The 15,168-nt window shown below is 38.4% G+C and overlaps 1 protein-coding gene across 10 annotated transcripts in view; it reads right to left on the bottom strand.

Annotated features, from left to right (window-relative positions):
* The window catches only part of SEMA5A (semaphorin 5A), a 318,800-nt gene that overhangs the window by 201,969 nt on the left and 101,663 nt on the right, over positions 1–15,168 (bottom strand). The gene's annotated exons all lie outside the window — the stretch shown is intronic.

The raw sequence follows: 15,168 nt of genomic DNA, 5'->3' as shown, positions 1-15,168 counted from the left end.
TCCATCAACACTCACCAAGCATCGATGACTGTCAGTGAGTACCATTATTTCCATGTGGAGGAAATCAGTGATACACTTTTGCTTCACCTGCACTTCCATGTCAGACACCATTCTGTCAGACTACAGCCTCTACTGCAATACCACCAATATCTGCCTCTGACACTGTGGGCCAACATAAGAAGATACAAGGCACTGCTTTCAGAACAGCCCCTGTAGTACTAAAATTTTCAAGCCTAATAATTCAAAAATGCCGCCCTCCCCCCCCCCCCCCCCCCTCCAAAATAAATAAATAAATAAATAAAATTGATCTTTTCCCGTGAAATAAAAAGGTAAGAATTGAAAGAGTAAAGAGATTTTGAGGAACCTACAGTTCTCTCACAAGCTGTGAACAACAGTGAGTTTCCCTGGGTCTTTCAGGGTTTGCTTCTTTCATTAGTGGCCTAGAAGCAAAGCTTGCCACGGCTCATAAACACATGGAACAAAAAAATGCACTGGAGTTCTCTCAGCTTGTAGAAGGGTCAAGGGAGTCTCCTAAACAACTTCATAGACAAAAGGAGGTTAACAATCAAAGCTAGGCAGGAGGGAGTTAGATAATCGTACAAATAATGGAAGTACAGAAATCTGCCTCACTTTCACTTTAATGTTAGTGTCTGCCCAACAGGCCTTGGTTTGTATGGTGCACATTGTTGGAGACTAGCCACAGGCTGCAGACCTCTGCAGTTCTTTGTAAATGAAAGGGTCAAGTTTTCTCTAACGTAAGTTTTACTGCTCAGCCTGTCAAAGTTGAGTTATGGTAACTAAAAAATAATTTGAAAAATGACAAATAAGGGAGGAAGTGGTGTTTTTACAAATGAATTTGGAAGTGACCTTTAATGGTAAATAATGAAATTAAAAAATGAGACAAAAGACTTCCGAGTCTCACTAGAAAATTAACACAGATATTAAGAAAAAATAATGGCACATTTTTGTGCATGCACATGCCACCTCAAGCCATGGTGTCCTATGGTACAAATAAGAAGCATAAAGTTAAACGTTTGTGCAGAATCACCTTCTGAAGATACTCTGTTTGCAAAATAATAATTATGCTACTATGAAAATGAGCAGATTTGCAATATTAACAGAAGTCTCTGGGTGGCATCAGTACTACAAAATCACTAATCTTATCATAAGGAAATTAAAATCTGCTACTGAATGCTGAAGTTGTTTTCTAATTAAAAGTATCTAATCTAAGCATGGTACACTAATCCTCATCTTCCTCAGGTTGTGTATTGATATTAGCCTTAGATTTCACCTCTCCATTATATCTGTATCACATCTCTATTCTCCTGAAAGTCAGTGAGACATGTCAGAAGCTCCTCTGTGATATTCCATGCTGTCCTGCTACCAGCCTCCCTCACCCCAGGGGGATCCACCAATGGAGTTACTATGGATGGCAAGAGGCCATCCACCTGCTCGCTCCACAGCTTGCTCTGGTTTGGATTTTATTTGTGGCACTGCACTCTCCAGGGACCAACAAGGCACACTGGGAAACTTTCTGCTGTGACATCCATCAACACTAACTATTTTAGGACAAAGGCTGAGAAAAACAAGATATTCTTCAGTAATCTCTGTGCAGCATCGGTATCAATTTCAGTGTGATCGTTATGCCCTCATTTTAAGCTTCCCATCATTATCTATTATCTATTTCAATGAATAATGAATTCATTCAAAACAACTTAAAGAAAATAAGCATCTCTCAGTGCTAGGGTAAAAAAAAAAATAGAGAAGAAAAATGGCAAGCTGAAGTCTGTTGCATCTTTTTTAGTTCACTGCTGTTTACACATTTTTTCTTACATTTCCAATCATCACTCTATTTTAGCTCTTCCATCATATTGTCCTCACAGTAATGAATTAAATACACCCTTATCTTGCTGGTAAGTCAACAGCTCACTGCACATGAAAGTACCACAACTCAAGCGAATAATGGAAATATGTGCAAATACTATTCCACAGGTGCCAAAAGAACAAGACAATTCAGGCAAAGAACAGCTGCTCTCCTTCCAAAACCACTCATACTTCATACCTACTTATCCAAAAGGGCTGAGGCTTATTGTATCAACAACACAACCTACTTTCCTAAGGTTCATTTAAGGTACATGTTACTCAGCACTCACTACAATGACTTCCGGATTTAAATAACTTTTAAGCTCTAAGGTAAAAAAAATAAATAAATAAATTTTAAAAAATCTGTAATTAGCTGGAAGAAAGTAGCTATATTTACACACATATCATACACAAGTGTTTGTTTCCTCAGATAAGCTTCTGAAAACACAGCTGTGAACAGACTTCTCCATCAGGCACAATGGCTCACCTGCGTGTCACCGAAGCAGAGAGGAAGCCAGGAAGACTTGAGAAAATGAGTTTGTGTCCTCCTCAAGCTACAGAGACCTAAAGCTCCATAACAGCTAATTCATTCCACTTGTGGTGCAGTGTTCCAGCTATACATAGTGAACATTTGCATTGTGATTAAGCCCATACAAATGTGAGGTATTCTTTACATAAATTTAAAGCTACCCTTTACATGTCTGTATGTCACATACATAACTTTTAGTCACTCTTCACATATCTTTACTTACTTTAGAGCAAATTCTTCCCCTATCTATACTGGTCTAGCACCGTCACAAAACAGGTCAGTATAAACTTTTTGTGACGGGTTACTTAATGCTGGATATATTCACAATGAAAACATCACAAATGCCAAAAGAGTAGGAAGAACAATTAAAAACAAACAAACAAACAAACAAACAACAACAACAACAACAAAACACCACAAAGAAACCCCAGCTCATCTTACATAAATAGCACGAAAAGCATTTTCCTGTTCCTATTACAAAACAAAAACTCATTCTAGGAGTTAGAAGTAATAAGTAATATGCTAATTATACACATCTCCAATTCTTAGCACAGAAATCTGCCCTGTTACTTGCCATTCTTCCATACGTTGGAAGAATAAATGGTAGAAGCCAAACACTTTGAAGACAGCAGTCTACTGCAAAGCAGAGAACACTTGCCTGTTATAGACTGCTTTTCCAAAACCTTTAATCCTAGACATATGTCCACTATATGCAACTTTATATTGGCATCCTTAGCTTTAGATCCTGACTAGGCATGTTGTCTTGCAGAACTGCACCAGTAAAAGAACCCTGTTTGGCCCATGCTTCTACAGGAAATGGAGACATGGTTTGAGAAGAGCCCACAAGGAGATGATGTTAGAGTACCTGCCTCCTGGACTGCACATGCAGACTCCATGTAGGATGCAAAGCCAGGAGCATTCAATGTAAATACAGACTCAGATCAAAGCTCTTGACATTCGTTAGCTCTTTCTTATGTGATTCACAGTACTGCCCTTTACCATGCATTTCATACTCCGACTAATTAATTATTAATGCATCTTACAATAGCAGAGTTTAAAGATAGTACTTTAAAACATTGTATTGTAGTACCAGAGTTGAAGTTGTGCACTTCCTTACTATTTCTGTATAAGTAATCTGACTTTTAGATAGCAAGCATGTGTATGTTCCACCCCCAATGAAGAATTACATGCAAGGAAGGCACCGCTTGTTCCTTTTCTTTGATCTTTAGTATGCTAGTAGGAGAAACTACTGCATTACAAATATTAACCAAATAGGGAAAAGAAAAAAAAAAAAAAAAGAAAAAAGAAAAAAAAAAGTCTATTTAGCATTTAAACTTACAGAAAGAACACATAAAAAAATCTTTTTTTCTGAATAAAATCCAAAAGCCAAGCCCAGCCCCAAGTCCAAGTGAAATTCCTGATCCACCTGTTACTTAGATTGGAATATTTGCCATATCCACGCTTCCATGTATATATGGTCCAAAAATCCAGATGTCAGATTTAAGGATTATGATGGATGTAACAGATCACACAGTCTTTGCTACCAGACAGCTCCACTAGTCTAAATGGAATACACCAAAAGCACACTAAAGGCAGCATACGTAGAGAAAAGCAAAGAAATCAGACAAAAAGGTGGTATCACAAGGCAGCATTTCATGTTCCTCTGTAAAGTGAAAGGCTTAGGACAGACAGGCCTACTATACAAACTCGGTACTGTTTTTAATGAAAAAGTCATTGCATGTCGACCCCATCAAAAAGAGCACATTTACATTAGGGCTGTATTGATTTTAACAATACAGATCTAACAGTATGCAGGCATTATAAGTAGGAAATAAAAGAATAAGAACAGTCTATTATGTTGATAATAGACTGGGGGCGGTGAAGCCCTGGCACAGCTGCCCAGAGAAACTGCAGATGCTGGAGGCGCTCAAGGCCAGGTTGGATGGGGCCCTTGGCAGCTGAGCTGGTATGAAGCAACATTTCCACAGCAGTGGACTGGGACTGGATAGATTTTAAGGTCTCTTCCAACCAAAGCCATTCTGTGATTCTGTGACAGAAGAATAACATACATTCTGTTGATTAAATAGTGAAGAACTGTGAGGTTTCTAGAATAGGGATATAGGAAGAAATAGGAACATATCATTTCTGCACACCAATGGATGAAATAAAAACAACTGCATAAGCAAGGTTAGATAATGCATTTCAAGTCCCTGCAAAAGAAAAGATGGAGAGGATACTTTGTCCACCAAGATTAAATCAGCAACCACAAACTATGAATGTTTCTCTTTTAAGTCTTACTACACTATGTTTTATTCCCCTTTGGAAACAAGGAAACATGTCAGACCTCCATCTACAGTTCAGAGCTCAACTTTGCTTATAGGGGGAAAAGAAAAAAGCCAACCTCAAAACTATGGCTTCCTTTCACAACTTACTGTTCCGGAAGTCTCTTCAGATCATGAGCAAAACAGTTACTTTCCTTTTACCATCCAACAAACACAATGTAACATGGTCCTGAAGCCTCACCTAAAAGCTCTGCCAGCTCCCCTGCACTTTAAAACATACATAATAGGACAGATCCTGAGGCTAAAAAAGCTCTTGATGCCATCCTGTAAGTTCACCAGCAGCTCACTAGGCCTCTAGTTATTAAACAACTATTACCAGCTTCACAACAACTTTAAAAATAATACAGCAGAGCTAGAAGTAGTTCATTTATTATTAAAGGAGGATTATTTATTTATTTATTAAATATATTAAAGTATCTGTTTCTTCATTTAAAATAAGCCATATGTTACAGAACAGTGAACTTGAACTTCTTGCTTAAACTTACTTTCTACCCAATTCCCCATTTCTTCTACTACTGCTCTCGTTATTCCCCAAGTCATGGCCTCAGCAACTGGCTCACAGGGCAAGGAAGATGCAGCCATAGCAATTACCCTGGCCTGGTTCTATGACCTGCTTTCGCAGCCCACACTTCTAACCTCCAAAGTCTCAAGGTGCTTCTGTTCAAGAAACATTGATATGTTGAACTAAGGGATGTAACTTAGTGGGGAAACGTAGACGGTATATATGGATGGTTGGACTGAATGACCTTGAAGGTCTTTTCCAACTTTGGTGGTTCTATGATTCTAAGGTCTACAGTCTAACCTGCATTCTTGTTTTCTTTGTATGGCCAAAGTTTTGCCAGCTAGAAATACGTACTTGTGCATTCTTATGTGTGTGCAGATGTCTATTACTGGGATAATTAAAGGGAATTTTGGTTCTGACTGTCTGCACCCTCAGGGAAGAGACAGTAACATCTGCTGCAATGACTACTTATTTCTTATTTTTCTGAACAAGGATTTTGAATTGTTTATGTTTCATTGTTCAAACACACACATGTTGCATACAAACACAAGCTACAAGGGAAAAGCAGACAACTCCCTCCTAGATGAAAGCAGTTTCAGTGCCACAAGCACAGTTTTTATACACTTCAGATCACTTTAGAGTTCTGTAGAAATTAAATAGTGACAAGGCATCAGCCATAATATCCAATTAGAACTTCTTTTTTTTTTTCTTCTTTTTTTTTTCTTTTCTTTCTTTCTTTTTTTTTTTTTAAAGTTTTTGTTTGTTTTCCTCCCCCCCCCCCCCCCCCCGCCCTCCCCCTCGTTACACAATGAAACCAGAAAAACAGAGGGGAAAAAACAATAATAGTTAAACCTACTTAGCAAAGTTTGACTAGCTAGCTGGAAGAGCTCTCATTTCCCACACTCTCCTCACTTTTAAGGAAAAAAAAAAAGAAATCTTGACTTACACATAGAGTATCTGGTGTTATAATGTTTTTAAATTACACAGTATTAGTCATCTTAGGATAGCACTGTAGTTAAAAATAATAACCAGGTAAGCCACACAACTATTTGAAGTGCTAAGAACCGTATTTAAAAACTTTCAGTTGCCCAATCTTCAGCACTGTATTTTGAACAAACATTAAGTGACTTGCAGACTGTTGCTTAAAGCTAGAGTTGAAACATGGATTTCCAAATCATAGTCCAAGAGCAAAAAGCCTTCTGATATTCACTAACTGCCCAAACTAGGAGCCATAGAAATACCACATTGAAGATTACCATTAAGAAACAAAAAATACGAAAAAAGGATACAGGTAGAGTCAAAACTAAAGAGTCTAGGGGCTCAGTTCTGGATTTTTCTTCATGATGCATTTGAACAACACCAACTCACATTTGTCTACTTGAACATTGCATTCCATTGTCTTTCTTATTCCATTTTGTCACTGCATACATCTGTTCTTACTATTTTGCAATGAAATAGTCATAAGTATCACTCTGAATGACATCACCTTGATATAAGCTCCAGGCCACTGACAGAGAAATGCAGCAGGAATAGCAGCCTATACTCTCACTGTCTAGATTCTCCGCAATCTCAGCTCTTGGGACACTGCTGTCCTCACATTAATCATTACCAATTTTTGGTTTTATGAAGCTGTCAGCAGGAGGTTTAGCAACCACACCCCTCTTGAAAAGTACGTATATCTGGACACATGACAAATAGAATGCAGTATTAGAGAAACCAAATGCAAAAAAAGAACTTCCAGAGAGAGGCACCCACAGAACCACAAGAGCAATGTTAGCTGTCATGTTTGTAAGGGAAACTGAAGAGTCATCTCTATGGCAGTTCACAGCTAGGATGACTCTTGTGTATTACAGTAAATTGCTTAGCGTGTTATATGAGAAAGGAGTTCAAACAGGTAGTAAAGAGATCTGAGGAATCACTGGAGGCTATCAAAGCCAGTTTACTCTAGCAGACTACAAGTATTGGAATGGTTTATTGTTTGTATCACTTCAACCTAAGAATCTCATGTGTAAACACACATATCCAGGCCAGAAAAATAAATTGTGTACAAACTGCATTTAAAAAAGCACTGGTTGTTAAGACTAAAGGTGACCAGAAGTCTGTCAACAGATTAGAGGTAGATTCGAGTAGAAGTGGGATAATGTTTAGGTGAAGAGTCCCAAGAAACTATTCAGCGCAGAAACATTAAGTACAGTATTACTTTAAAGCACTAGCAGAAAGAAAGAGTTTCAGAAAGTTTTCAGGACATGCCTCTAGACCTACACTACCACAGCAAGATTACAGCAAGATTAAGCTCACGCACAAGAAGAGAAAGAGGGAAGCCTACAGGATAGCATGGAAACTAATTTATAAAAGACTTAGGCAGAAGACTAGAGAAAGACAACACATGGGGGGGGGGAAATAGAACAAATGCAGGAGAAGACAAATAGAGAGAATTTCAGTAAAATATAAGCATTATTATCTTGCACCAGATGCACGTTCCTTCCACTTGCATATCCTGTTCACATCAAATGTTAGTTCAAGAAAGCCTGGGAAAAAAAGCATAAGGAATCTGCTGTAGACAGTAGTGGTATTTTCAAGTCTTAACATTGTGTCTTGATCTAAAGCATAAAAATGAGAAATGGCCTAAGCCTAAAACATATAATTCAAGAGCAGAAAACCAGTAGACGTTTCTGAAAAAAGGCATGGAAAATAATGAAATAAATAAATTAAAATGAGAAGGGCATGAGAAACCTTTGGAGAATTCTCAGGAGAGAGAAAAATAAACATCAATTTGTGAAGGAGGATGGAACAAAGGAAACTTTTTCCCACTCTCCACTGTAAACCACCTTGTATGTCGGCTCACCCACACTTCAGAGTTGGGACTCATTCAGCTGCACAGATGCAGATGAGTACGTTATCAAAACACGAAGCTTTTCTGAGCTGTGAAAACAATGCCACCCATCTCAGCTGTGTATTCACATGTGGAAATAATACTAATTTCATCAGACCTTCCCCACACCAGTGAGAGATTTGTTCCTCACTGGGGCAGTTATGCTAGTCAGCACTCTAGGCAGACAGTAGCTTCACACTTCAGCCTGCACAGAGCCCGCACACTCCCCAGTAAGTGCAGCTCCCCCTTCCAGTTGCCAGCTCCAGCACCCACCACTGCCTGCCTTCCCCTCACTGTAGAGGGGCTCAGCCTTTCACATTTAACAATTAAAAGATGGCTTTGGCACCCGGCTATACAATTTACCTTGAAGGAAAGCATATTGTACGATGATAGGAAACGAGTATCTGATCCTAATGAAAAGTTTCACAAAGAAACCTGCACAAGTTTTATTTATTTACTGTAAGGAAGAGAAGCATAATCCAGCTGCCTGCTGTAGATTGTTAAAATAGTACCATGTTACTTTGCTGGGCAACACCTGTTTCAATTAGCGATACTATTTCTCAAAATGAATGTCCTGCAACGACACTTAACTAAGTTGACATTCTACAATGCTAAACTCCTCTATTTACAATGCTTTAGCTTAACACAATTTCTTGATTCTATCAATTCCATCCAAGACAATGCCTCTTAAAATATTTTCAGCCCTTGTAAGAAGCCATGCTTTTTACATTACTGTCTCAAAGTTTGCTGAAATGGACAAGTTCAGGCAAGTCCTGGCCAAGGTTCCAGGACTGCCTTTGTCTGAGACACACAGGAGATGGACAAGTCCGGGAGCTACGAAAGGGAGATAAGATACTGATCAATGGCCCTTGAGTGGTCTTTTTGTGTTGGCCTATCTCAAGGAAGATGGCCATCCCTGAGGACTAATGGCCCTTAAGTGGTCTTTCCTGTTGGCCCATGTGAGGAAGTCACAAGACTCTGACCCGAGCCGTCCCGAAATCTCTGGAAGGCTGGAAAGAAGGATAAAAAGGGCACGGACAAACCACGGTTTTGTGGGCATCTAGGTATCTGACCTCAGATCCCTCCACCGTTGTCCTACTGCTGCCTATTCTCTCTTCTGGGATTGCTGCTCGAGACTCTGCTCCGAGGGACCTCGCTGGCCGAGACTCTGCTTCTAGAGACCACGGTACTCTGACCATCTTTTCTGCGATTCACCGATCTGCTGCTTGCAGCCTGCTACTCCGTTGCTGCTCTCCCCTACGCTTATTTTGCCCCGGACCAACGTTAACAACGTGCTACGGGATGCTGCTGCATCCAGGAGGTGACTATTCCCCGCCTTAACGTAATTCTTGCTCTTTTCTACCTTTTTCTATCGCCTACTTTCCCTTCCCCATCACCCTAATTTTGGCATTCGCCGCTCTCCCTTCCCCATCCCCTCAATTGTCTATTATTTCCAATAAACTGGTCGGATCAACATTTGAATGCTCTTCTTCTTAATCTCACGCCGGGCATAACATTATTAAAAGAACCTTTGCCTCACTCCTAAATTGGAGCGAGACAGCCCTAAAGATATTTCACAGAGGGAAATAAGCTATCATAACACTGGACACACAAGAAGGCTGTGCTACCATTCAACAAGACCTGGACAGATGGGAGCATTGGGCAGGGAGTAACCTGATGTGGTTTAACAAGAGCAAGTGTTGAGTCCTTGCATCTGGGGAAAAATAACCACATCTATCAGTACAAGTGAGGGGCTGACCTGCTCTGCAGACAAGGACCTGGGTGTCCTGGTGGACAACAGATTGGCCATGAGCCAGCAGTGTGCCCTTGAAGCCAAGAAGGCCAAGAGTATTTCGGGGTACATTGAAAAGAGCAAGGCCAGCAGGTTGAAAGAGGTGATCCTCCCCCTCTACTCTTCCCTGGTGAGACCACATTTAGAAAACTGTGTCCACTTTTGGGCTCCCCAGTTCAAAAATACAGGGATCTCCTAGAAGGAGTCCACTGAAGGGCCACAAAGATGATAAATGGCCTGGGACATCTCCCTTATGAGGAAAGATTGAGTAACCTGGCTCTCTCTGTTCAGCCTGGGGAAAAGAAGACTAAAAGGGGATCTCATAAATGTTTATAATTATCTAAAGTGAAGTGGGAGGCAAATGGATGAGGTCAGGCTCCTCTCAGTGGTACGTAATGATAGGACAATGAATAATAGCCTAAAATCTGCATATAAGAAGTTCCTTACAAACATGCAGAAGAACTTTATAGTAATGGTGACAGAGCACTGGAACAGGTCACCCAGGGAGGATGTGAAATCTTCTATGGACTTATTCAAGACCCATCTAGACTCTTACCTGTGCAACCTATTGTAGGGTACCTGCTCTGTCAGGGGGGTTGGATCTCTTGAGATCTCTTCCAATCTGCAATTCTTCAATAACAAAACTTAAAGTGAGCACTATTAGTAGAACAATAAGCTTATGACAGGTCAGAGTAATGTCTCATGTAAATATCTCTAGTCACAATGCAGTGAAGACCTTGAAGAGGAAGGGAAACCCAGTCCACCTGAATCAAAGTGGACAGTATGCACTGAGAACTTCATTCCTTGGCAAAGAATAGTTTACTCTGTGCTTGTTGATTTAGAAACAAGAGGCATGCTTTGTCTTTTCAAGTCTTTTTCAAGGGGTTGAGGTCAGTAGAATATTCACATTGACAGTATCAATTAAAGAGACAGAATACACCTCTAACATTTTGTGAAAAAAAAAAAAAACAAAGTAAAATATTATGCAGTGGGGAAAAAATTAATTAGAACATTGTTTTTCAGTTTCTCTTTATACACACCAAAAATTGAGAGAGATTATAGAACTTTAGCTACTCAGGGTCTTTATGTCTTGACTGCCCGTGTGTTTCTTAAATACATTTCAGTTCAGAATCTGTCTTCTACAATCTTTCCGTAAAAAAAACCATGTCCAATAAAAATATGTATCATTTGAAGAAAAAAACAAAAACAAAACAAAAACACAACACAACAACAGAAAACAGATTAATTCCATCTGTAAGCTCTGTGTCAGTAGTGGAATGTGGCAGGAGTCTGCTGTTCTGATGTTTTGCTTATGGACAAGAAATTTCACATGCTCTGAACAACCACACTAAGAAAATCAGTTATGGAAAAGCTATGCAAAGGCTAGAAGGACATGTTTGTGCAGCTGATGAGCCATTTCATTCATTGCTAAGATTATTAACATTCTAAGATGGCCCAGCACTTGACTTGAATGCTTACAAGGACAAAAGGAATTGAAATTTGACACTTACTTTAAAGAATGATCACTTCTGCAAAAAAACTAAGTTCTCTAGTATCTAAATATTCTTTGCTTCAAGAGCTTCCCTGTCATACTCTGTTTCATTATGGAACTGGATAACAAAGATACAGAGTGATTGAGACAATGAGTAAAGGGATAGTACATTTCAATCTTCAATACTATCTTTTTTTTTTTTTTTTTAAATAACTGTAATCAGTTGAAAGTTGCCATTCCCTAGTGGGCGCTTAGTCTCCTGTACAAAAATCAAGGCAGACTTGATTTTGTTAAGGAAAAACAAACAAACAAAAAACACACCAAAAACTGGAGGAGGTACTATTTTCTTCCTTGAAAGTGGTTGATTATTGAAAGGACAGCACAAACAATCTCATAGAACTGTCATCTGGACAAACCAAAGTTGTAATATTAGCCAACCATTAACTTCCCTTCACCGATAAGTGATATTTAAATAAAGGAAAACCTAAAAAAAAATAGGGGATGGAAAGCAACACATCTCAGTCCCATTGCTGAATCTGACAGGAGGTCTTTAAAGATTATTTTTTTATAGCAGTGGAAAGAGAAGAAAAGAGCAATAAAATCCAAGCAGCTTAAGTAGACTATTATTAATTTAAACAGTAGCTTGCTAAAAGATTAGGAGAAAGAGATGAGAGTACAAACAAAAACAAGTTCATACAAAATGTACTTTTTTTATTCAGCCCGCAAGTTATTTCCTCTTGGCACATGTCAAGCATATGTGCTCCATACAGAAACCACATGATAAAACAAGCAAAGAAGTATCTAATCTATACTACTTAGGCAAACGCCAAGTGAGGGAATTCTGTGGTGGTTAGACAATAAGGTTAAGAAAATATATTTCTTAGGATTCCCGAACCAAGAAATCAGAAAATAACTGCACTAGTTTTCTTTTCTGGTTAACCTCAAGTAGAAATAAAGGGTTTACTGTCATTTCTTTTAAGGACACAGACATGTTATTTTAAGCATGTTTATTTAACAGATAAGTTCTTTATAGCCCACCACATATTCAAAAGATCACTAAACACAGCTTCTAAAATTGTCATCTTATTTTATTTTATTTTATTTTTGCAGAGAAAGCACAATCTTAAATTTTGATTTCTTTGGAGAAGCGTAAAAGAATGAGATTTGCCCTACAGCAGATGATCTCAATTATACTCAGAGCATCAATTAAGTTCAAGTTCACAACTGTACTTGATGCCAAAAAAAACCAACAAACAACCATAAGAAACTAGATGTTATGCAGGTGAATGGCAGGACAGTATATGTTTATAACCTCTAACCTAAAACTAGTATTGGGTCATGTTTATTTCCAGCTTATACTTCTCCTAATAAATATAAATGAGATCTGTATTCCAAAATTGCTAAAATGTCACAAATCCATCAGCTAGCCAGCATCTCATGTCAGTTCCACTTGATGTATATGTATGAGAGAGTATTAAAAAAGAAATGGCAGTGCGAGCCTAAACATTCATCCAAGTCAAGCCACAACAGAACAGGTCACTGCATCCCTTTATCGAACAGCAGAGGAGCATTCAGTCAAGGGTTTTTTGTGTGGTTTGCACAAAATAAAGTGTGCTAAATCATTCCAGTCATTTAAACTGCATGAGGTGACAAAGCTAAATTTGTCTGAAACAAAACAAAAAGATGGCTACCAGAGAGGAGACAAAGGCAAGCACTTGGGTAGGTCCCTTTAGGTCTATCTAGCGGAGTCTACCAACAGCACGAGTCTCCAGTGGACTGTGCAAGTTTGGGCAGGTCACAGTTTTGAAGTCTCACAAATATACTGGCAAGGGGAAATGCCACTGCAACTAATTTATACTTTTAAAACTGCAGAAAATCACCTTCATCTACCACAGTTTCTCTAGAGTGGGTGGCTAAGTGCTTTGAAAACTACGGAAATATTCTGTTTTTGAACAAGAACAGCTCAACTTTTACAGAGTCACTGATCTTCACAGGCATTTTATTTTTCTAAATATTATTTGTCAATAGTTTACATCTCACTGTCCCTACCCAAAGGAAATTTGTTTTCCACAGCCTTCTCTAACTATTCAGGTTACACACATTCATTTGCTACATTGAGAAGGAATGCTTTTCAAAGAAAAGAAAAATTAAGAAAAGGTTGGCTATCGGTGAAACCTAATATACTTTATAAGTTAATATTTCATAACTGTGTGCACATAAAAGCATATCCAGATAAAAAAAAAATAATAAAAATTACAACTGTACAGCTCTATCTTTAAAGATTAGCTTATTTTATGCCTTTTTCTGTTAAAACACTTCAAGTTATTTCAAACATAAGCATACGTATTTACACACTACAAGCATATATAAACATATGCACAGACAAATAATTTTGAGCACTGGGTCTTGTACCACCTGCATTTTGTTTCCATGCCCTTAAACCTACAAGGTGCAGTACAGGATTTACAGCTTCTTAATTTTAATTTATTTCTGAGGTTTATGCTAACATGGATGATGAATTGTAAGCACACACATGTAACATATGCAAGCAGAATCAAGGAAAAAAAAACAAAAACAAATTGCAACAGATTAGTTCACATTTGCACATCTAGAGGCAGACTTCTTGGAGAGAAAGGGATTTAAAAGAGGGACTATGCATCATTACAGATACTCTCAAGACTGCATAACACACTGAACTGCAAACTGAGATGATTCCATAAGACCATTCTAATTTTTATTTACAGACCTGCTTTTATCTGATCCCTATAAAAACCCCAACTAACTTTTAATAATAAGAAAAGGAATTTCCAGCTTCCAAGTGAAACAGAAATTGCTTTATTCAGCTCTAAGAAAGCCCTAGGACAAAGGATTTTAGAGTTGAAACAGTTTTTTCACTCTAGAAAGAATTACTTATCTGTTCCACATTCTGGGAGGAAGAAGTGATGTACTATGCATTCACAACATTTATTATGCAGATAAATAAATTACACTACTACTTATGAGAGACAAATACAATGGAAGAGGGTTTGAGGTCATGTCAAAAGTCATTTGCACATGTGTATGCAAGTTGTCTTTCCTTTCCTCTGCCTGGCAGATTACTGGAGTAAAGGTTCTCAACTGGTGTGCGTAATTCTTGCCAGTTGATATGAGATGAAACATCACAGGCTTTCAGCTAAAAATATTTAGCTGAGAACATCAATTACAGAAGCAGTATATGCCTTTCCAGATAAGGTAGTTTGACAGGATCATCACCTAAGTGTTTTTTGCAGGGCAGTAGAATAAGAAAGCAGACTCTTGCAAGAGATGTCGTCCCTACCTGTATTTTACCATGACAACTCTCCGGGACTACTTTTTTTTTTTTTTTTTTTTTTGCAGTTGTTCATCCATATACACTACCGCAGATTCTCACTCAATTAGTTTTATTTAATAGTTCATACTTCATCTACCATATCTACAAATAAAATAACTGTGCTGCTATTTTGGCATACCAAAAAATAAAAAAATAAAAAATGTGCCCAGCCTTGGCTAACGTTCAGTGTCCTACACAGCACTTATCTCTGGTGAATCCAACATCTTTACAAGTTGACTTTACAGAATATGTTAACAGTGTAGCAGTCAAATGAACGGTTTCTAGTTAAGTGCTAATTTCATGACACTGTGTTGGTCCAGCAGAATAAATAACATCAACAGACACAGAAAGCATTTTCTAATACATTCCTGAAGTCAGTAAATGCAACAAGAAAGACTACAGAAAACATAGGGATGGTTCAATAATG

This window comes from Coturnix japonica, chromosome 2 (genome assembly GCF_054131305.1).
Source record: "Coturnix japonica strain WE chromosome 2, WE-NBRP24, whole genome shotgun sequence".
Taxonomy (NCBI): Eukaryota; Metazoa; Chordata; class Aves; order Galliformes; family Phasianidae; genus Coturnix; species Coturnix japonica.
This window is presented reverse-complemented; position numbering and strand designations above follow the sequence as displayed.